Source organism: Phyllobates terribilis, unplaced genomic scaffold (genome assembly GCF_046119375.1).
Source record: "Phyllobates terribilis strain yellow unplaced genomic scaffold, ASM4611937v1 Scaffold_4__5_contigs__length_816908805, whole genome shotgun sequence".
NCBI lineage: Eukaryota > Metazoa > Chordata > Amphibia > Anura > Dendrobatidae > Phyllobates > Phyllobates terribilis.
This window is the reverse complement of record NW_027362764.1, coordinates 734343456-734367297: the sequence shown is the minus strand read 5'-3', so window position 1 is coordinate 734367297 and position 23842 is coordinate 734343456. Positions and strand designations below refer to the sequence as shown.

General features: G+C 43.3%; 1 protein-coding gene across 5 annotated transcripts in view; it reads left to right on the top strand.

Annotated features, from left to right (window-relative positions):
- Positions 1–23842, top strand: part of TRPS1 (transcriptional repressor GATA binding 1) — a 328975-nt gene that overhangs the window by 16004 nt on the left and 289129 nt on the right. For 2 of the 5 annotated variants that reach the window (XM_073679793.1, XM_073679794.1), the window contains exon 2: positions 4148–4218. The exons of the other annotated variants lie outside the window; for them this stretch is intronic. The gene's annotated coding sequence lies outside the window, so the exon portion shown is untranslated. The remainder of the gene's footprint in view (positions 1–4147; positions 4219–23842) is intronic. 5 annotated transcript variants of the gene reach the window in all.

Sequence of the window (23842 nt, the reverse complement as noted above, 5' to 3'; positions counted from 1 at the left end):
GTTACTAGAGCTATAGAGCCCCTGCGTTGGATCACGTTCAGTATTTGCTCCGTATTTCACTTCATTATTTGTAGCCAAAACCAGGAGAGGAACAATCAGAGGAAAAGTATAATAAATGCAGAAGTGGTGACGTGTTTATATCACCCCCTCCTGGGTTTAGCTTACAAATACTGAGGTAAAATACTGAACGTGTGACCGTGGCCTTAGCTGATCAGCAGGCTTTTAAAACTATGTAATAGAAGGGCTAACACAGAGTGACTGCAGACTTTTCATTTTAGACTGGAGAACCCCTTTAAAGAATAATTGGACCCCTTTGGATCCTAAGATGATACCATGACTGTGCAGAACTATATGAGACAAAATTGGGCAGGGGTGTTGCTAGAATGGGTGAAGATGTTTGAGTTCTGGCTCGTGCAGACTACGGTATTTTCGGTCTGAGTGCTATCAGACATAACATCGGATTACACTCGGACCAATGTTATTTTATGGGGATGTGCATGTGTCCGATTTTTTTTTCCCCTTACTGAGTCTGTCTGCGGAATAAATCGCAGTGTGCGCAATTTGCATCCGAAGTTTGGATGCAAGCCAATGAGTCCGTGGAGAAAATCGGACCACACTCGGTTGACCTCCTGAGTGTGCTCTGATTTCCATGGATGGACAGAATGGAGAAGATGGAGAAATTTTTCTTCCATCTTATTCTCATCTGAAAAAAATCAGATCACACTATGAGAGCGTGATTAACATAATCGCCCCGATTCTCTCGGATGAGAGAAAATATTGTCATGTGACAGCCCAACAGCCCCTCTGGCACATGAGAACACACCAGTATTATCAATGGCACTTGTACGTAGAGGGTGCAATTACAGAATTTGCATTGCGGCCCAAGAGCTTTTCGGTCAGCCTTTAGACTGTGTCAAATACTATTAACTATTAGTGATGAGCGAGCACGGGCATTCCACGCATGTTTAGCGGTAGTGTACCAGCCACGATACATGTAGCCGCGGGTTCCCGAGTATTTGACTCGAGTACGCCGGCTCCTCTATCCGAACCCGAGCATGCTCGGATAACTCTATATCCGAGCATCCTCGCTCATCCCTAATAACTATCCATTTTTCTAGCACAGCAATACTTTGCACCGATTTGACTCTATAACCCTCCAGCCAGTACCGAGCTTCAGTCACATTGCAGATTCTTGCATAATTCATTATCATTATTCCCTAAATCAAACTTTTCGATTTAATTTTCACACGAGGTTTCATAAAGATGAAGCAAATATAGGATTAGGTTTGGGAAGAATAATTCATGTATTGCTGCCATTTGCATTTATTGAGCCGAGTCCAAATGCAATTATTAAGTTTCTTTCTGCCAAAATAGAAGGAAAATCTAAAATAAAAGGATAAATCGTGAATAGAACAAGTGAGATTGAACAGAAACGAGAAGTTGTACCGATTGGACGAAGGCTTTTCCGCGGCTGCCAAGGGTTGGGGATTTTTCCAGGGACACTTGGTGCTCCTGGGTACAATCATCTGTTTACTTTCTACACCCTCCAATATCATATCAAATCTTTTCTGTCAACAGTTCGGAGCCCTTGCCAAAGACATTTTGCTGCTGGGCCTGGGCATTTGTACACATTTCCTGCACATTTCTGCGGAGATAGAAGTGCTACACCTCACAATGACCCACCTGCTCGTAATCGCTGAAGACCGCCATGACCAGAATGGTTTAATAAAGGTTTGCTGTTCGGAGAAATATACTATAACTCCACAAACGACGTAATACAATTCCATTATATAATAGACCGACATAAAGCAGCAAAGCTCACAACTTTGCCAGACCACAATACATCTCCTGACATGGAAGCAACCACTAGACATCATCGTAATACAGTTTTATGATATTCTGTACATAGAATCAGGGTCTTTTTAGGGGGCGACAAACGACACAATTATCTTGGACTTTCATTTTCCCCTATGTATGATTAAAGGGTTAATTCCAAAAAAATCAAGTTAACCCGGGTGACTTGCTGTTTGCTGGAGTTCTGACCATTGGGACCTCAATCAAACCTGAGATTGGGGCTCTGGAACCCCAAGGACGGGGCTGTAGAGTCCCTCTATAAAAGGAGCGAAAATGAGCATGCTCGGCCTCTCTCCATTCATTGTGTATGGGACAACAGCGCTCAGCTTTTTCCGTCAGTCCCATAGGTGCTAAATATAATGGAGACCGAACATGTTCACTTTCACTACATTCAAAAATGGGTTACAGAGGCTCCTCACCGCTCCAGAGCCCCAATCTTAGGATTGCTGGGGATCTCAGCAGTCAGATGTCAACAGATCAGTAAATAAATATACAATATATATTGAAATTGGCTTCCAACTTTTGTTTCAGTCAGGCCATTCTGTGTAAGACTATTGAAGGCCAGATTTGAATATTTGGAGCAAGTTAATAATAATAATTATTAACAATCACAATATATATATAATATTTGGAGCAAATGTTTTCAAACTTTTATAACCTGTAATTGTGGATTATTTACAAGTGAGGAAAGATTTTTATAAAGTTTATCTGTAATGTGTACTGTGATCGAATCCATTGATTGGCAAGGTGATAGGTACTTAGCTCAGCAATACTGGGGACATTTACACGCTGTTTAAATTGCTCTTTACAGTTTTGTTTTATGCGGCTGTGGAAAATATATACCTTTCAGTATAAACCAAATTGACAAGTTTTTACCCTGCATAAAAGGTTTTCCATATTTTTTTAAGTTTTTTTTTTGCTATGCATATTTTTTGAAAATCTTTGACCATGTTGTATTCTTCACGCCTTAAGGCTGCACGAATAAAATATCTACGCTTCTGTCTCACTTATCTTCTAACTACAGAATATAACACTGGAGTTTTTTTTTTATCTTTAATATTTCAGCCAAACTAACTGAAAAAAAAAAAGTAATGTTATCTTATGAGGAGCAATGTTTTTCTGATTGGGCATCCTATATATAAGCAGAAGATATGGTGCCAAAATTAGGAATAAAAATGGTGTGAAATTTAGTTTCAATTAAACACCATGATGTTTTTTTTTTTTAATTTAACTTTTTTTATTATACTAGTCACCCGGTTTTGCTTCATTTTCTGTAGCTGCAATATTTCGTCTTACATTTACATTCATATCTGGATTATTAATGTTTGCTGTGGGTCATTATATAGTGTTTTTTTTTTTTTAATAAACTAAAATTATTATTGATCTTTGAAAAATGTATATCTATATATGAACGGAATGCAATGGACAACCATATGGGTATCAATTTTTCACAGGACTGTCTGCCAAAACTTATTTTCTTGACAAGGTCACAAAAGTCACCGATGAAGCCCTTTTGGGCTGCCATGGGGCTTGAGGAGAGATGAGACTCGGCTCAAGTTGGACAAAGAATTTTTCCTATAGTCTTTGTGACTTCTTCACTTTCTAAATGTGACAAATGTAGCAAACAAGAAAGGATGGAAATTGTCCTAATGGTTACGCTGTCTTTTATGGCAAGAGACAAGGATTGGAGATGCGGTTGACCCTACTGGCAAAGGAAATGAGGGAGGATGGCGTGATTGAGGGTTGTTTTGCCTATTTATGCCATTTGAAATACTACACTCATATTATATATGATATTGTTGCCTTGTATGACGGTAGGTTTCGCCAAGTTGCTTTAGCAAGTGATAACATTTCATCCAACTCCCTTAAATAGACGATTCTAATATTTTACAATTAAGTGGTTCTTTATGTTTCTTCGGTAAATCAATCTGCAGTAATGTCAGTCGATCTAAGGTTGTAGGTAGAGGATACTTTACTCATAATTGCAATTTTTATTGCTTTTTGCTTTGGTCTTCTCAGCACTTTAGGTACAATTTTTATTTTATTACTATATTACAAAAAGCCTCAATATTGCTGTCAAAACTTTGAAAAAGATTGTAAAGTTTGAACGCATGGGTGTAATTTTGTATACAAATATTCGATCTGGCTTAAAAAAAGAACCCAACATATTTTCAGTAGTTATATTTAAATTTATTATATATAATACTTTTATTTGATGTATATCTCTTTAGATTTTACTGTGAGAAAATGTTATTTTGTATTGAGTGGTAATGTATCATTCTTTCTTATGTAGCACTGACACTGTACTCCGCTCTTTACAAAATGAGATACGTCGGTTAAGCAAAGGAAAGCTTCGTCACAAGGGTAAGTACTATGTACCTACCTGTGATATAATTTTTTTTGTGTATCTCACATAAAAAAAAGTGTACATACATATAAGTGCCAATTCATCGTTTGCATAGTTCTTTAAGTCACTTTTTGTTTTTTCTTTTCACTAGCAAAACTTTCTCCAAACTTTTCAAAATGACACACATGGGTTGATAAATTTTGCCCATATTCAAAAATACTTTTTTTTGTCTTTTGCTTTTCTTGTACTTTTTTTTTTATAATAAAAAGTTGCATGATCCTTTTAATATGTTGCACTCTACAACTCTGCCAAAAAAAAAAAAAGTTTAGTGACGCAAAAGTTGTAAATGTTGAATTAGGCTAAAATATCTGGTTACCCAAAACCATACTTATAATGCGAAACTAAAAAAATAAAACTAAATAAAGTGAAATTTACTTTGAAAAAGTACAAATTAAATGATGAATGAGGTGCCCACAAAAAAGCCAGTATTAGAGGCATCTTTACTATGGAGAAAAGGCACAAAAGGATTGATGATGTAACGGGTCCGGGAGGCGGACTGTAACGGGTCCGGGAGGCGGAACCTCTGAGCTACTATACAAGGGGGCGGCCCTTGTAAGGGAGCGGGTGGCAGTCTCTGGGTGAACGGACAGGGAGTTACGGCAAGTGATCAGGGCAGTCTCTGGGTAAGGGGTAGGTACGACCTGTGATGGCAGAGCCTCCGGGTAGGCTAGCAGGCAGGTGGTAGATGTGTGCTCCCAGGTGAGCAAGCGAGAGTCTCTGGAATAGCTGATGGTCACCGCACGTGACAACGGGACCTCCGGGCTGGCAAGCAGGCAGGTAACGGAGATGCGCTCCCAGGTGAGCGGGCAAGAGTCTCTGGAATAGCTGATGGTCACCGCACGTGACAACGGGACCTCCGGGCTGGCAAGCAGGCAGGTAACGGAGATGCGCTCCCAGGTGAGCGGGCAAGAGTCTCTGAGATAGCTGGTGGTCACAGCACGTGACAACGGAGCCTCCGGGCTGGCAAGCAGGCAGATAACGGAGAAGCGCTCCCAGGTGAGCGGGCAAGCTGGTCCATAGACAGACTGACCGGAGTAGTAAGGCAGACCGTCGGACCTCAGGCAAGCAGGCAGGTAGCTGACATGCGCTCCCAGGTGAGCGGGCAGGCTGGTCCTTAGACAGACTGACAGGAGAAGTAAGGCAGACCGTCGGACCTCAGACTGGCAGACAGGTAACAAGTATTCAGGCAGGAATCAGGCAGGTAACTGGCAGGTACTGGCAGGTAACTAGCAGGAAACTGGCAGGTAACTGGCAACGGGACCTGAGGGCTGAAGCACAGGTGAGACACAGGTGCAAACAACATTGCTCGGGCACCTCCATTTTGGAGGAGGTGCCTTATATATGATGAAGTCCTCCGGCCATTGGCCGGGGACTCTTTAGGGCGGCGCGCGCGGCCCCTTTAAGAGGAGGGGAGCGCGCGCGCGCGCGCGCGCCCTAAGCACAGGGGCCGGGAAGGAGCGCGCGCTGAGAGCAGAGCAGGAGGAGGACGCCGGGACGGAGCGCGCGCTGACAGCAGAGCAGGGGGAGGAAGCCGGGCACGGAGCAGAGCGGTGAGAGGAGCAGCGTCCCTGCCTAGCAGAGGGCAGGGACGCCGGCACTACAGTACCCCCCCCTTTAGGCCCCCCCTTTTTTATGCCAGACAGAAATTTAGCTAGGATGAGAGGGGCATGGATGTTCTCCCGGGGCTCCCACGTTCTCTCCTCAGGACCAAACCCCTTCCAATCTACCAGGAAAAAGGTCTTTCCTCTTACCCTTTTGGTGGCAAGAATGTTCTCTACCTCAAACTCGTCCACAGCAGAAACCGGAGCAGGAGGCGTACCTGTAGACTTGGAAAAAGAGTTAAGTACCACAGGTTTGAGGAGAGACACATGGAAGGAGTTAGGGATCCGTAAGTTGGCCGGGAGTTTCAATTTATAGGCCACCGGGTTGATCTGACTGATGACCTCCAGTGGGCCGATGAACCGAGGCCCTAACTTATAGGAAGGGATCTTGAGCCGGACATATTTGGACGAGAGCCAGACTTTATCCCCAGGGCGGAATTGAGGAGGGTCCAGACGTTTTTTGTCAGCGTGTCTTTTCATACGCTCGGATGACAGAAGAAGTGCGGACCGGGTACTCTCCCATATGGAGGAAAATTTGTTAACAAGAGATTCCGCAGCCGGATTGTCCGCCGAGGTGGAGACGGGAAACGGGATCCGAGGATGCTGACCGTAGACTACAAAAAACGGGGATTTGGAGGAAGACTCGCTCTCGTGATTGTTGTACGAGAATTCGGCCCATGGCAGGAGATCCACCCAGTCAGAATGGTGGGCATTAACGAAGTGCCGAAGGTAACTGGTCAGGTTCTGATTGATCCGCTCCACTTGACCATTAGACTGTGGGTGGTAAGCGGAGGAGAAGTCCAGGGTGACGTCCAGCAATTTACAAGTGGCTCTCCAGAAACGGGAAGTGAACTGTACCCCACGATCCGACACGATGTGACGGGGCAGGCCATGAAGACGGAAGATGTGGCGGATAAAGTCTTTAGCCAGCTCGGGTGCAGACGGAAGACCTGGCAGTGGAATGAAGTGAGCCATCTTGGAGAAGCGGTCAGCGACCACCCAAATGACCGTACAACCGGCAGAGACAGGCAGATCAGTAATGAAGTCCATCGCTATATGCTGCCAGGGGGCAGCAGGTACTGGCAGAGGTAGGAGGCGGCCGGCCGGCAGGTGTCTCGGAACTTTGTTGCGGGCGCAGGACACACAGGCAGAAACAAAGTCTATTACATCCTTGTGCAGGTTAGGCCACCAGTAGTGCCGGGTAATAAGCTGGAGGGTCTTTTTCTGACCGGCGTGGCCAGCTAGTTTAGACGAATGACCCCAGTGTAGAATCTTCTCCCGATCAGGTACTGGTACGAACGTCTTACCAGGAGGAAGACGATTTAGACTCACGGGAGCCACCTGCATTACTCTGGCGGGATCGATGATATGTTTCGGATCCTCCTCGAGATCAGACACCAGAAAGGATCGAGACAAGGCATCCGCCTTGACGTTTTTGTCAGCCGGGCGAAAATGAAGGACAAAATCAAAACGAGCAAAAAACAAGGACCACCGGGCTTGGCGCGGGTTAAGTCTCTGGGCATGCTGGAGGTAAGCCAAGTTCTTGTGGTCAGTGTAAATTATTACCGGGTGAAGAGCCCCCTCGAGCAGGTAACGCCACTCCTCCAATGCCAGTTTGATGGCCAATAACTCTCGGTCTCCTATGGAATAGTTGCGCTCAGAGGAGGAGAAGAGTTTAGAGAAGAAGCCACAAGTTACCATCCTCCCGGAAGATGATTTTTGAGTAAGTACCGCTCCGGCTCCAGAGGAGGAGGCGTCAACTTCCAGGAAGAACTGCTTGTTGCCATCTGGGCGATGCAGCACCGGGGCGGAAGAGAAGGCCTGTTTAAGGGAAAGAAAGGCCTCCTCTGCTTCGGGTGGCCACTCTTTGGGATTAGTACCTTTACGGGTGAGCGCAGAAATTGGGGCCGTCCGGGAAGAGAAGTGTGGTATGAAGAGGCGGTAGTAGTTGGCGAAGCCCAGGAAACGCTGAATGGCCTTCAACCCCTCCGGTCGGGGCCATTTCTCGATGGCAGACAGTTTCTCAGGATCCATTTGAAGGCCGGTCTGAGAGATAATGTAGCCCAGAAACGGAAGCGAGGTCTGCTCAAAGAGGCACTTCTCAAATTTAGCGTAGAGATGGTTCTGCCTTAGCCTGAGCAGGACCTGACGAACGTCCCTCCGGTGAGTCTGGAGATCCGGAGAGAAGACCAAGATGTCGTCCAGGTACACCACTACGCAGGAGTAGAGAAGGTCCCGGAAGATGTCATTGACCAACTCTTGAAAGACGGCAGGAGCGTTACAGAGACCAAAGGGCATTACCAGGTATTCATAGTGGCCGTCCCGGGTGTTGAATGCCGTCTTCCATTCATCCCCCTGACGAATACGAACCAGGTTGTACGCCCCACGAAGGTCCAGTTTGGTGAAGATCCTAGCCCCCCTCAGACGATCAAATAATTCTGGAATGAGCGGAAGGGGGTACTTATTCTTCACCGTGATCAGGTTTAGGCCTCTATAGTCTATACAGGGACGGAGAGAGCCGTCCTTCTTTTTGACGAAAAAGAAGCCTGCTCCCGCCGGGGAGGTAGATTTCCGGATGAATCCTCTGGCCAGATTCTCCTCAATATATTCGGACATTGACCGGGTCTCAGCAGCGGATAAAGGATAGATACGCCCACGGGGAGGAGTAGTACCGGGTAGCAGATCGATGGGACAGTCGTATGGTCTATGTGGTGGTAATGTCTCTGCCTCCTTTTTATTAAAGACATCTGCATAAGACCAATAAGGAATCGGAAGTCCAGGTAGATTAGCTGGGGTAGGAGAGGGACGAACGGGATGGACGGGAACCAGGCAGGTCTTATGACAGTCTTGTCCCCAGCGAAGGACCTCTCCGGTTTGCCAGTCTAGCACGGGTGCATGTCTCTGGAGCCAGGGCAGACCTAGCAAGAGGGCGTGAGAGAGTCCAGGCAGAACATGAAAGGAGATACTTTCAGAATGCAGCATTCCCACCTGCAGGGTAATGGATTCGGTGATGAGTTGAATGGGGCGAGGTAAGAGGCCCCCATCCACGGCAGCGACAGACAAGGGTACAGCCAGAGGTTTGGTGGGGATGCGGTATTTCTCAACCAGGGACTGTGAAATAAGGTTCCCGGCTGCTCCAGAGTCAAGTTGGGCTAGTTCGAAATAACGGTTCTCCCCGTAGATGATCGAAACTGACAACAGCAGGGATGGAGAGGATTTATTCTTGTCTAGGTGGACCTCTCTGAGCGAACCTAGACACAGGCGTTTCCCGACCTCTCCGGGCAGGCACGGATCCGGTGCTCCTTACTGCCACAGTAGAAGCAGCTCCCCTCGGCACGGCGTGAGTCCTGACGGGTTTTGACCATCTTGGTCTGGTCGACCTGCATAGGCTCAGGAGAGTGTACCTGGGGAGAGATGGAGGGAATGACGGGTTTCTGGAAAGTAGGAGCTAAACGTGGAATCCTTCTCTCACGGGTGACCTCTTTGGCACGCTCCTGAAACCGTAGGTCAATTCGGGTGGCAAGAGTTATTAAGTCATCGAGAGTGGTAGGAATGTCCCGACCGGCAAGTTCATCTTTAATACGGCCGGACAGACCCTCCCAGAAGACGGAAACCAGAGCGTCGTTATCCCAGGCCAGCTCCGAGGCAAGGGTACGGAACCGTATGGCATATTGGCCCACGGTGAGACTCCCCTGACGGAGGCGTAGCAACGATGATGCAGATGAGGTCTTCCGTCCGGGTTTGTCGAAGACTTTCCGGAAAGCCGTGAGAAAAGCAGGCAAGTTGGACACCAGGGGGTCTCCTCTCTCCCATAGAGGATTCAGCCAGGCCAGGGCCTCCCCGGTGAGATGGGACATAATGAAGGCAATTTTGGCCCGGTCGGAGTTAAACTGGTAGGACAAAAGTTCAAAATGCAGGGTGCACTGATTCAAGAAGCCCCGAGCCTGGACGGGGTCGCCTCCGAAGCGAGGAGGTGCAGAAAGCCGGGGTCCGGGGTAGGATACCATAGTATTAGTGAGCAGCGGAGCCGCCGGATTGCAAGATATGGCACTGGCGGAGGTTGTTGGTGGATCAGACAGAGTGTTCAGGCGAGTATTAACATTCCGCAGGTGACCCAGGATGGCCTCCTGTTGGGACCTCTGACGGGACAGTTCAAGAGCGAGGTCCGAGAGCGAGGGAGCTTGGGTGCCACCGGGTTCCATGGCCCGAGCAAACTGTAACGGGTCCGGGAGGCGGACTGTAACGGGTCCGGGAGGCGGAACCTCTGAGCTACTATACAAGGGGGCGGCCCTTGTAAGGGAGCGGGTGGCAGTCTCTGGGTGAACGGACAGGGAGTTACGGCAAGTGATCAGGGCAGTCTCTGGGTAAGGGGTAGGTACGACCTGTGATGGCAGAGCCTCCGGGTAGGCTAGCAGGCAGGTGGTAGATGTGTGCTCCCAGGTGAGCAAGCGAGAGTCTCTGGAATAGCTGATGGTCACCGCACGTGACAACGGGACCTCCGGGCTGGCAAGCAGGCAGGTAACGGAGATGCGCTCCCAGGTGAGCGGGCAAGAGTCTCTGGAATAGCTGATGGTCACCGCACGTGACAACGGGACCTCCGGGCTGGCAAGCAGGCAGGTAACGGAGATGCGCTCCCAGGTGAGCGGGCAAGAGTCTCTGAGATAGCTGGTGGTCACAGCACGTGACAACGGAGCCTCCGGGCTGGCAAGCAGGCAGATAACGGAGAAGCGCTCCCAGGTGAGCGGGCAAGCTGGTCCATAGACAGACTGACCGGAGTAGTAAGGCAGACCGTCGGACCTCAGGCAAGCAGGCAGGTAGCTGACATGCGCTCCCAGGTGAGCGGGCAGGCTGGTCCTTAGACAGACTGACAGGAGAAGTAAGGCAGACCGTCGGACCTCAGACTGGCAGACAGGTAACAAGTATTCAGGCAGGAATCAGGCAGGTAACTGGCAGGTACTGGCAGGTAACTAGCAGGAAACTGGCAGGTAACTGGCAACGGGACCTGAGGGCTGAAGCACAGGTGAGACACAGGTGCAAACAACATTGCTCGGGCACCTCCATTTTGGAGGAGGTGCCTTATATATGATGAAGTCCTCCGGCCATTGGCCGGGGACTCTTTAGGGCGGCGCGCGCGGCCCCTTTAAGAGGAGGGGAGCGCGCGCGCGCGCGCCCTAAGCACAGGGGCCGGGAAGGAGCGCGCGCTGAGAGCAGAGCAGGAGGAGGACGCCGGGACGGAGCGCGCGCTGACAGCAGAGCGGGGGGAGGAAGCCGGGCACGGAGCAGAGCGGTGAGAGGAGCAGCGTCCCTGCCTAGCAGAGGGCAGGGACGCCGGCACTACAGATGACTTGAGGCCATGATATTCCCATAGTGTGCTCTCTGCTTTTTGTACTAATAAATATAAATATACATATATATGTATATATACAGTACAGACCAAAAGTTTGGACACACCTTCTCATTTAAATATTTTTCTGTATTTTCATGACTATGTAAATTGTACATTCACACTGAAGACATCAAAACTATGAATTAACACATGTGGAATTATATACTTAACAAAAAAGTGTGAAACAATTGAAAATATGTCTTATATTCTAGGTTGTTCAAAGTAGCCACCTTTTGCTTTGATGACTGCTTTGCTCACTCATGGCATTTTCTTGATGAGCTTCAAGAGGTAGTCACCGGAAATGGTCTTCCAACAATCTTGAAGGAGTTCCCAGAGATGCTTAGCACTTGTTGGCCCTTTTGCCTTCACTCTGCGGTCCAGCTCACCCCAAACCATCTCGACTGGGTTCAGGTCTGGTGACTGTGGAGGCCAGGTCATCTGGCGTAGCACCCCATCACTCTCCTTCTTGGTCAAATAGCCCTTACACCACCTGGAGGTGTGTTTAGGGTCATTGTCCTGTTGAAAAATAAATGATGGTCCAACTAAACGCAAACCGGATGGAATAGCATGCCGCTGCAAGATGCTGTGGTAGCCATGCTGGTTCAGTATGCCTTCAATTTTGAATAAATCCCCAACAGTGTCACCAGCAAAGCACCCCCACACCATCACACCTTCTCCTCCTTGCTTCACGGTGGGAACCAGGCATGTAGAGTCCATCCGTTCACCTTTTCTGCGTCGCACAAAGACACGGTGGTTGGAACCAAAGATCTCAAATTTGGACTCATCAGACCAAAGCACAGATTTCCACTGGTCTGATGTCCATTCCTTGTGTTCTTTAGCCCAAACAAGTTTCCTCTGCTTGTTGCCTGTCCTTAGCAGTGGTTTCCTAGCAGCTATTTTACCATGAAGGCCTGCTGCACAAAGTCTCCTCTTAACAGTTGTTGAAGAGATGTGTCTGCTGCTAGAACTGTGTGTGGCATTGACCTGGTCTCTAATCTGAGCTGCTGTTAACCTGCGATTTCTGAGGCTGGTGACTCGGATAAACTTATCCTCAGAAGCAGAGGTGACTCTTGGTCTTCCTTTCCTGGGGCGGTCCTCATGTGAGCCAGTTTCTTTGTAGTGCTTGATGGTTTTTGCAACTGCACTTGGGGACACTTTCAAAGTTTTCCCAATTTTTCGGACTGACTGACCTTCATTTCTTAAAGTAATTATGGCCACTCGTTTTTCTTTACTTAGCTGCTTTTTTCTTGCCATAATACAAATTCTAACAGTCTATTCAGTAGGACTATCAGCTGTGTATCCACCAGACTTCTGCACAACACAACTGATGGTCCCAACCCCATTTATAAGGCAAGAAATCCCACTTATTAAACCTGACAGGGCACACCTGTGAAGTGAAAATCATTTCCGGTGACTACCTCTTGAAGCTCATCAAGAGAATGCCAAGAGTGTGCAAAGCAGTCATCAAAGCAAAAGGTGGCTACTTTGAAGAACCTAGAATATAAGACATATTTTCAGTTGTTTCACACTTTTTTGTTAAGTATATAATTCCACATGTGTTAATTCATAGTTTTGATGCCTTCAGTGTGAATGTACAATTTTCAAAGTCATGAAAATACAGAAAAATCTTTAAATGAGAAGGTGTGTTCAAACTCTTGGTCTGTACTGCGTATATATATATATGTATATATATATATATATATATATATATATATATATATATATATATATATATATATACATATACATATATATATATATATATATATATATATATATATATATATATATATATATTAAAATCTTAAAAATGAGCTTCAATTCTGAATTCCCATACATGTAATAATATGTAGTCATCCATATTCCCAAAGGAGACAACAAGGGGTGTGTGTATATGTATGTATAATTTTTCCATTAAAAAAATATATTCATATAATGGATGGTACTGGAGAAATGCATGAGGATATTAACATTCCATTTGTCATACTTAGTAAAATATGATGCGGAGACATTTATCCAGAAATCACAATGGATTATTTTAGACAGATTCCTATTACAATTTTCCTGTGTATTCCCTGGTTAAATCCATAATCCTTCTGTGCCTAAATAGTCAGGATAGTCTGATGTAAGGATCTCCTTTTTCTCAAAGAAAAAAAAAAAATAAAAAAGCAAAAGAAAACAATGTGTCCCCCTTTTTCCTCTGTCTGCAGCGCCTGTAGTGGTAATCTGCCTTCAGTCTGTTTATATGCTTACATGTGAAATTCATATCAGCTTGTTTGTTTAATGTCAAGGCAACTGATATAATAATTGCTCTTCCGTACACAGGAACGTCGTCATCCTGTATGTTACATAAATGTAATTAGGCTTTGATGCTGTGCTGCTCATGCGTATGTTTTATCTCTGGCGTGATCCATTTCTGTGAGTGCAGAGGTTTCTATCAGGAGCCGAGCGGATGCAATGTCATGTCTATGACTAATAATTAAAGAATCTTTTCCAATAATGTTTTACGCATTTTGCGGAGAAGTAGGTTAAGGCAGGAATCCCTCAGATGCTTCTCTGCTTTTCTTTATTTACTCAAAGGAGCTTTCAGTGAGTTTTATATTGACGACCTGTTTCCTGGATAGGTCATCGATGGGTTATGGAGGTTTGACGCTAAGGACCTCAATTTGCTGATGGCAAGGAACATGGTGTTTCTCTAAGTTCCACATTCCCCTTCTTGTTTGCCAGGCACGACTGGTACAAAGGCACAGCCACTATAAAATGTATGAAGATGTGCCTGGAAAACGATAAAGCCCTTGCGTGTATCCCCCTTCATAGTCTCCCAGGTATAGAACGGTGCCATTCACCCGAATGGACAGGAAGTAAGTAAGCTGCAATACCAGGTACAGCCACTACCTAAACTTTAGCGCTACGCCTAGTAAATATTGTAGAACAATGTTCCCCAACACCAGTCCTCAAGGGCACTCCAGTCATATCACATATATTGTTTGGTACTATGACCCTCAAGTCATATCCTCTATTAGTGTTCCCCAACTCCAGTTCTCAAGATCCACCAACCGGTCGTGTTTTCAGGATTTCCTTAGTATTGTACAGACGATGGAGTTATCATCTGGGCAATACTAAAGAAATCTTGAAAACATGACCTGTTGGTGGCTCTTGCGGACTGGAGTTGTGGAACACTTGTAGAGGATATGACTTGAGGGTCACAGTACCAAACAATATATGGGATATGACTGGAGTGCCCCAACCCCTTCCTTCAATCAGCTGATAGATAAGGATAAACCCTCACCAATCTGATCCTGATAGCCTATACTAAGGGCAGGAGCAGTTAACCATTTTCTCCACATCCGAGAAAATCGATTTCATAATGTTAATCACACTCTGATCAGAGGTTGACCAGAATGTGATCCAATTTTCTCGGGGGTGGAGAGAAAATAAAAAAGTTTCTCCATCTTCTCTATATTGATGTCATCCGAGTGCAGTCCCATTTTTTTTTTTTCCTACGGACCCGTAGACCTGAATTGGCGAGTGACATACAATTATCGGAGGCAAATCGTGTATTGTGCAATTTTTTTCTTTCCGTACGACTCAGTCCAAGGAACAAATAGGACGTGCACTGCCCCGTAAAATAAGGTGGGGATGAGTGTGAGCCGTCAAAATGACGGATAGCACTCATCCGATTATTACTGTCATGTACATGAGCCCTAATAATAACTCCTCAATATCCAACTCGCAGAATTTTTTTTTTCTCATGTTATAACACCATGAAGGAAATAAACATCTAGAAATGACTATTTGCCATCCAACGTGGTGTCTCAGTTGTTAGCACTGTTGCTTTGCAGCGCTGGGGTCCTGGGTTCAAATCCCACCAAGGACAACATCTGCAAGGAGTTTGTATGTTCACCCCGTGTTTGCGTGGGTTTCCTCTGGGTTCTTCAGTTTCCTCCCACAGTCCAAAGACATACTGGTATGGGATTTAGATTGTGAGCCGCAGTGGGGATAATGATAATATATGTAAAGCTTCAGAATATGATTGCGCTGTTTACTATATTTTTATTTGTACTTTTGAACATACTTTACAGCTTATCCACTGTAGAGGTTCCAGAAGTTCCCATAGGTCAATTCAAATTCGAGCTATTATCGTTACCAATTCATACCACAATCTACCCATAAATTTTACCACCCACCTATAAGAAGTTTAGAAGTTATGGCGCACCTAAGTTCTGGAGTCTAGGAGAGCCCAAAGGTCCCTCTGCCACATATAAAAAGACAAGTACTATAAATTAGTAGTGTTCATACATGGCAACTTAATTTAAAAGAGTTGTCTGATTCAGAAGATTATAATTCCATATATCCGACTAGGAAATTCTGATGTAATAGAAGTGGGTTTGCCACTATTCAGGACTCATAGATATATGAAGCCAAAATCACTAGGAGTGTCTTGGGCTCTAGAGGACTTGGCATGTCCATATATTCCATTGACGGTCTTTTAATATGACAAATGTGTAACTCCTTTTCCCCCTGATATGGTCCTGTAGACAAATTGAACAATTGCTTCTGGGTTTTCCATTACGGATGATCATTAGGGATCCCAACAGTAAGACATACTGTGATCAGCTTATGGTCAAGAGATGCTTGTTAAAAAATATATTGTCCAAAGTTTAAATATTCTCATCAAGAATAAAGTATTTCAATTTTTGTAGAAAAAAAAAGTGTTTGCAGTTTAGTAGGCGTATAAAAGACAAACTTGAGAATGTTGTAAAAGTCATATGATCTGGACTAAATCTTTATATCTATGACCAACCGAAAAGTCTCAGTTGACCCCAATTAAATAAGGTTCTCCAGGACTATGTCATTAAAGTTTATTGAAGAAGGGACAGAACATGCTTAGGTTTTTGCCATATATTAAAAGTGCAGATCCAACGCATAGAGGGGAATATTTACGATGGGTAATTGCACCTACAGTTCATGACCTGTGGATAACATGTCAGCAGAACACTTGAGCATTTAGCGGGCACATATGATTAATACAGCATGTCACGTTGCCTTGCACCCATAGTCTTTATTATGGGATGCAATAAAAAATGCCTTTATGGTACTGCTTGTTAATTACAGAGTCTCTTGGTGAAAGAAAAGTCTTTTGTGTAAAATTGTATTATATGTTTTAGATCTTCCCAGTCCAATGTAACACAACTTCCTTGCCACAAATAGAGTATAGATTGTCACTCTGTGTTTATTATGTATTCATAAATCTAAAATTACTGCGTTTGTTTTGGTTACAGGAGCAAAGGGAAGGGATCTTAATAGAGTAAAGAAAAAAGTGTTATTTACCCTTCCAAATCCCTCCACTACAGTGGGGCCCAAACATGATTATGTCCTGTCCATTCAGTCTCCTGACCACTCAATGGGACCTCAGTCACAGGTCCATCAGTCACCTGAACGTGCCGCCAGTTCATTGCTGCCATGGTTAGTCCAATGGATATCATCACTTCCGGACCACTGTAAAGACGGGGGTCTGAAGGGATAAGTAGAACGTTATACCGTTTACAATTTTCAACACACAAGTCAAGTATCCATAGGATCACATTCATAAAGTCATCTGATGGAGCCCAAGAGAGTGCCATTTTTGCCTTTTTTGGCTGGTGTATGTTGCAGTACTGTGATGAAGGAGACTACTTTATTCCATACAAAGACATCCGATAGAAAAAATTATACAGTACGTAATAAATTTTTTTTTTTCCACTGGTTGCCTATAGGCGACCTATACCACTGTATACCCATACAGTGGCATCCATTAAAGATATATTTTGGGGGTTTCTGTCTGGATTTCCTTCCAGTGGAAACTTCCAACAGGTGTGAAAAGTACCTAAACAGAAAATCCATCAAGTTTGGACACAGTGATCGTATAGGTTCTTGATTGAATAAAAAAAGGGGAAAAAAAAACGTATTCCCTAGAATGTTCCAAAGCACTGATATGAAACCTAGACAGTACACAAAATGGGGGACCAAAATGGTGAGAGTAATAAATAAAATCTAGCTTTTATTGAAGATGGATTGAAAAAATGTGTGTGTTTACATATAATGTGTCCCCAACACAGTAGACAAAAGCACATATTGCTGGGTGAACTAACAGGAAAACCCCCATGAAAAAATGACTGGTCATAAAGTAGGCTTAATATATTCATCCAGTCTATATAAAAAGGTATTTTTTTGCTTAAAAAAAGATGTTTAAAACCTGGTGTAGGAAAGCCAGCTATGACAGGGTTAAATCCTAGCACTACAGGTGCTGATTAGTTTCACCTGGCTAGCTAGCACTGGAACCAGGCCATGAAAACCCCAATTAAAAATGCCTGGCAATAAAGTAGGCTTAATATATTCATCCAGTCTACATAAAAACAAGTAACATTTTTTTTGCTAAAAAAACATAGTCAAAACCTGGTGTAGGAAAGCCAACTAGGACAGGGTTAAATCCTAGCACTAGAGGTACTGATTAATTTCACCTGGCAAGCTGGACTAGAACCAGTCCATGAGTTCACTGGCTGCAGTCAGCTAGGGTAGCTGAGCAGAGTGGATTGTGTTGGAGCTGTAGTGAGACAAGCCAGAATCTCTGAGAGAATATTGTACAGGCCATGTACATCAAACAGCAAGTATCACTGGTTACTGTGGACATTGGCCGTTTTATGTGACCGAACTGGGACTAGCTCAGCCGTGTCTGAGTCACCAGTGAATGTGAGCCCTCTGATCCTAAAGCAGGACCTGAATTACTCTCCTCTCAGAGAAATTCTGGCTTGTCTCACTGCAGCTCCAACACAATGCACTCTGCTCAGCTCCCCCAGCTGACTGCCTCCAGTGAACTCATGGTCTTGTTCTAGTCCTACCTGGCCAGGGGCACCTACGGTAATCATTACCATTAGTGCTTGGATTTAAGCGTATCTTAGCTGGCTTTTCTACACTGGGTAAAAAAAAACATTTTAACATTTTCCCTACATAATATAATTTCTTATTTTCATAGGTGCCAATGGTTAAATATTGTAGTGTCAAAAAAGACTGGGGAAAGAGAAATGACATATTTTCTTAACACATTTTTGGCTTGGAAAAACGATTGTCCTTTTTCAAGCCCAATCAACTGTAATATCTTCTCAGATCTTATACTGTTCCTCTAAAAAAAAAAACATTTACCTAATAATCCTTTAGTGATTGGAATTGTACTTTAATACACAATGCCAAACTATTCATGAAGTAGTAACCTGCAGCAGTGTTTGGCCGTCGGATATGTACTATGTACATGTTTCTACTCTTAGTTCTTCAAATGAAGAAAATGTCCTTCGTTTGGTTTCATGAGGTTGAATATCTCATAGCAGAGACATGTAAACGGCTGGTAATAATGGACCTGCCCAATATGCTGTAAGCAATTCCATACAACATTAACTCGCTCTAGCTCTGGTGTGATCTAACTTACTATTCTTCATAGTCCTCTATTGATAGGACAATAATCTTAAAGTGGGTTAAATTCTGGTGATACCAGGAGAAAACAAAACATCTGGAAACCATTTCCTATTTTTCTGTTTCCTCCAGTTCAGGGGTCTTGAACTCCGGTCCTTAAGGGTTGTAAACTGTCCAGGATATAAGGCTATCCTTTCTTGACAGTGTGCGTCAATCACAATGAATGAACCTCTCACCGGCCCACCTGTAAAAATAACCTTAGAGGGGACACTATTGTCAGTTTATGGGTTTAATTTATTTCCTTGTAATACTCTAAACAATTGAACTCGTTTCTGTGCCTTCATCTACAAACGTGACTCTGTTCTGCCAAATAATTATTGCATTAGAAGTGAAATGAGAATTTTACACTAATGGCAACACTGACACTTCTTTGTGACATTAATTTTGTAGGTTTTGTTTTTTTTTTGTGAATTTATTGTATTTTTTATGAAAAAAAAAATGGGTCTATTGGGAAACTGTTCTGTTTCTCAAATTTCAGACATGGTTGCTACAAATTGGTGTATCATATTTTCACGGAGGTCTAAATATCCTCACTTTTTGCTTCCTTTAATTTTTGTTATTTTGATGAATAATATTATTAATATCAAATCTTAAAAATACCCCCCAAAAAACTTGCATGGCCAAATGCACATGGACATATAATGTATCCAGGTTGTGTGTGTATGTGTAATATAATATAATATATATATATATTATACTACCTCTCTCTAAAACTATAGCAGCACGGTGGCTCAGTGGTTAGCACTGCAGCCTTGCTGTGCTGGGGTCCTGGGTTCAAATCCCACCAAGGACAACATCTGCAAGGAGTTTGTATGTTCTCCCCATCTTTATGTGGGTTTCCTCCCACACTCCAAAGACATACTGATAGGGAATTTAGATTATGAGCCCTAATGGGGACAATGATGATAATGTCTGTAAAGCGCTGTGGAATTAATGGCGCTGTATAAGTGAGTAAAATAAGTAAAAAGTTCCATTGTATAGAGGATTGTTCCCAGAAACACTGCAGCCCTGATTCATGATTGTCTGTTTTTTCTCTATTTTTTTGTGTTTTGTGCCTTTTCTTTGTTTGCACCCAAATTATTATTTTTTTTTTGCTCCTTTTTTGACGTCTATTTTATATATGCTATTCTTCTTTTTTTTCCCCCGCTTTGTGGGCGGAATTTGGCGACTCTATATGTTTTCGGCTGATTCATCACTTCCAAGTTTTTAAAAAGTTGCAAAATTTGGCACAATTTCACTCCAGTCCCCCCCCCCCCCCCCCCACTACCATATTTCTCAGTATGCCAATTTTTTTTGCAACCTTTGATGTCAAAAGAGTAAAAGCCATTCAAGACAGGAAAAAAGCCAATTTTCTACTTTGGTCCAAATTCATGACTCACATGTGCCATTTTGATAAATTTGTCACCAAAAAAGGTAACTAATACCACAAGACAAAAAAAGGAAAGTAACTTAAAAAAAAGGAAATGATTAATCAGGGTCTACTTCTTTTGAGAATATTATGCCACACAAACGCATTGTACAGTAGCAAGTGTTATAGAATTGTAGGAACTACTGCATCCTTATATGCTCCCTGTACATTTCTTTCCATTTCTTATCCAAATTTTTCCTGAATAATTATTGGACAGTGTCCAAAAATATCAGTGATGGTCTATGAGTTTGGCACCTTTTGAAATATCATAGGACCCCGATTCCTCAAAAAGTTCACACTAGAATTTTAGCGTAAAAGCTTTGAAAAGTCTCAACATTTAGGCGCAACTCCGAGATGTGTCTAAATTTTGCAACTTTTGCCATTTTTGTTCCAGTTTCACCCAAATCTGCCTAAATGGGCATAGCTGGGGCGGGATGTACACCAGAAATCTTACTCCAGTCTCTGACTGGAATGAGATTTCTGGGGTAGTGTATGAAGACACTCGCCACTCATCAGACTCTTCACATTGATGACAAAGTGTGCACCTCTTTATGAATCAGGAACGTCTGACTCCAGCATGCCCCTTCATCAAGACCATGGCCAGAGAACTCTGAAGGCAGCTGGTCTTCCTTGAGAACAAAGGATCAGGTCTAGTAATTCAACAGGCCATGTTGCCACAGGGTAAAAATATTTAATCTTTTCTGCTGTTTTTTTTTTTTCAAAATTAAATTTTTATTCAAAGGTTATAATTTTCAATTACAAAAATACAAAAAAAAAGAATATATCATAGAATATAAGTATAACATCCAATAAAACATCAAGTTAAGGAAGAAAAAGGAGGGACTGATGCTTTTTTTGTGTGTGCGGAATATCACTGTCGAAACAAATTGATGTAATTTCATGAAACCCCTGCCCACTTTGCATCTAAAAACACTTTGCATTTTTTTTTCAATAGGCTTCAATGGGCCGCCTGAAAATTACACAGTTCTGTTTTTAAGTGCAGAATCAAATATTTTTTTTTTATATTAAAAAAAAAAATGCATTAAAAAATGCTGCTTTTCAATCTGCACTAAAAAAGACCCCATATCAAATAAAGGAGAAAATGTATTAAAAAAAGCAATAATCAGAGAAGATTTTTTTTTTTTATATATTTTGGCGTGGACACCTGCAGATAAAAAGCAGCAGGAAAAAAAACTGCAGCATTTACGCTACATGTGAACAAAGCCTTTCTTTTTCCTGTCCTGGGAAAATCAAATGTTGATCCAGTAACGTTGTCCTTAGATGGTCAACTGGTCCCACCAGAATCTTTTATTTCTGTAGACCGTAGATTCTCATGTTCATGACTAATTTAACCCACATAGAAAATTAAGAAGATATCTGGGCATTTTTGTGCTAATTAATAATTGTGGTTACTTTTCTGGTCGTCCCATATGATGACTCTCATGTATTTCAAGAGAAATGTCCTCTCCGGTGGTCTGGTCTTGTCTCTAACCATTTCTACAGCTGGAATTGGTCCTGCTAGTCAATGTGTTATCTAATTACCTGTAGTTCCTGCCCTGGCTGCTTTACTATACACCTTCAGACTTATTTCATGTTTCTTTTGCATCTGTACGGACATCTGGCTGATGGTCTCTCAGCTCCGGCAGAGGCATCATACAGGTGGCCATGATGAGCACTCAGAGGTTTTATGGAGATTAATAGAGAGATCTCAAATGCACGCTCATCTCTCCATGCCTGAAATGCTTACCGGTGCCCAATACTAGGTAGATTAAGGTCTTGCTATAAATGTCCCCAAGAAGACAACTTCGTTAATCTTTAAGGGACAGGAAGTGGTTGGAAGGATATTTCAGTAACCACACGTTATAGTTTGCCGGACTATCGCTATGTACCGGTCCATCCAAATTTTTAATTCTGGAAACAAAATTTGGGTTTGTAAATCATTATTTCAATGAGAATTCTTCAGCTTAATTACTGGCACGAAATCCTAAGAACATTTTCCAAACCCCTTTCATGATTACATAATATATTCCATCCTGGTAAACTTTGGAAAAAACGATATACTGTATATACTACATAAACAGTCATGGCCAAAAATCCCATTGAACACCTGTAGAGAGATCTTAAAATTGCTGTTGGGAGAAGGCGCCTTCAAATATGAGAAACCTGGAGCAGTTTGCAAAAGAAGAGTGGTCCGAAATTCCAGTTGAGAGGTGTAAGAAGCTTGTAGATCGTTATAGGAAGCGATTGATTGCAGTTAATATTTGGTTGCACACCCTTTGGAATAAATAAGTTGAGGGTGCCAAGAATTTTGTCTGGCCCATTTTTGGGGTTTTGTGTGAAATTAAGTCCAATTTTGCCTTTTTCTGTTTTTTTTTGTGTTGTTCCAATACACTCAAAGGAAATAAACCTGTGTAACAAAACATGTGTAATTGCAATAATTTTCTGGAACAATTTCAAGAGTGCCAAGACTTTTGGCCATCGCTGTAATATGTATATACTGTATATGTATGTATAATGAGTGCTATTAGCTGTTCAAGTATTGAAGCCAACTAGCATCTTAATCCTGATGGCCAAGAATTAGGACTAGATGTGTAAGATTTCAGTTGCTACTGATAATATGAATGGGGGAGGTTGACTGACGTTTGTGCATTGGGTCTTAGAGGATTTAAAGGGTTTATACAGGAATATGTATATATTTATTATTATTAGCTGAAAAAGTAACAGACAGGTAGTTGCTTACCACTTGCCTGTTGTGCACGGTACCAATTCAGCGGCTTCTGCAGACATCACATTGACAGAGCAGCCGCTTCTCTTATGCTCTGCTCTGTGGACAGGGCTGTCAATTAGCATGACGTTGGTGGTCACGCCCTGTCAACAGAGCAGCCTGGAAGAGAAAGAGCTGCTTTGGTGATGTGGAGCCGCTGAATCGCCAGCAGGAGCGGTCCATGACCGCTCTGTGTCGGTGCGGGTTAGAACAGGCAGGTAGTTAGTAACTACCTACCGGTTAGTTGGTAAAAAAAAAAAAATAGTCCTGGATAAACACTTTTAATGTTTATCCATCAGACATCTTACCAATCATGACTTATCTGCCCATGTTTGTCTTTAGACTCCAACTTCTTTTAAGGCAGTCATACACACTAGATAAAAGATGGTTGAATAATAGAGTTTATCAAAAATATTAAAGGACCATGGTCCATTGGCCATGGTCTTAGTCTATGGCTGCCAACCAAAGACCTGAAAACCTTCTACCTGCTGGAATCTGTGGTGCCTTTTCTAATTTGTAGGCACATGTTGTCACTCTGGGCCTTCTAATTGGAAGATGAGCCAAGGGTGTATAGAGTTTCATTGGTCTATTCATTCATACATCTGTGAAAATCACAGATCTTAGTAGTGTAAGATCCCAGAATCTCAGAGCATGTCTTATTCTAATCTTGAGGATCAGAATAGGACTTAATCACTGGGTCCACTACTTGGGCAATCCCTTTCAATTGTTAAATTCTCCCTCTGTAAATTAAAATTAGCCTATACCTACTTCTAGTGCCAATTCAGCGATGATGGCATTCGGCCTCCTAGGGCTTGCGTGACAACCTTATGCCACCAGAGCCCTGCAGCCAATCAGCGGCCGATTCAGTCTCCCTTCTTTCGGACGAAACAAATACCAGGAAGAAATGAGAGCTGCTTCT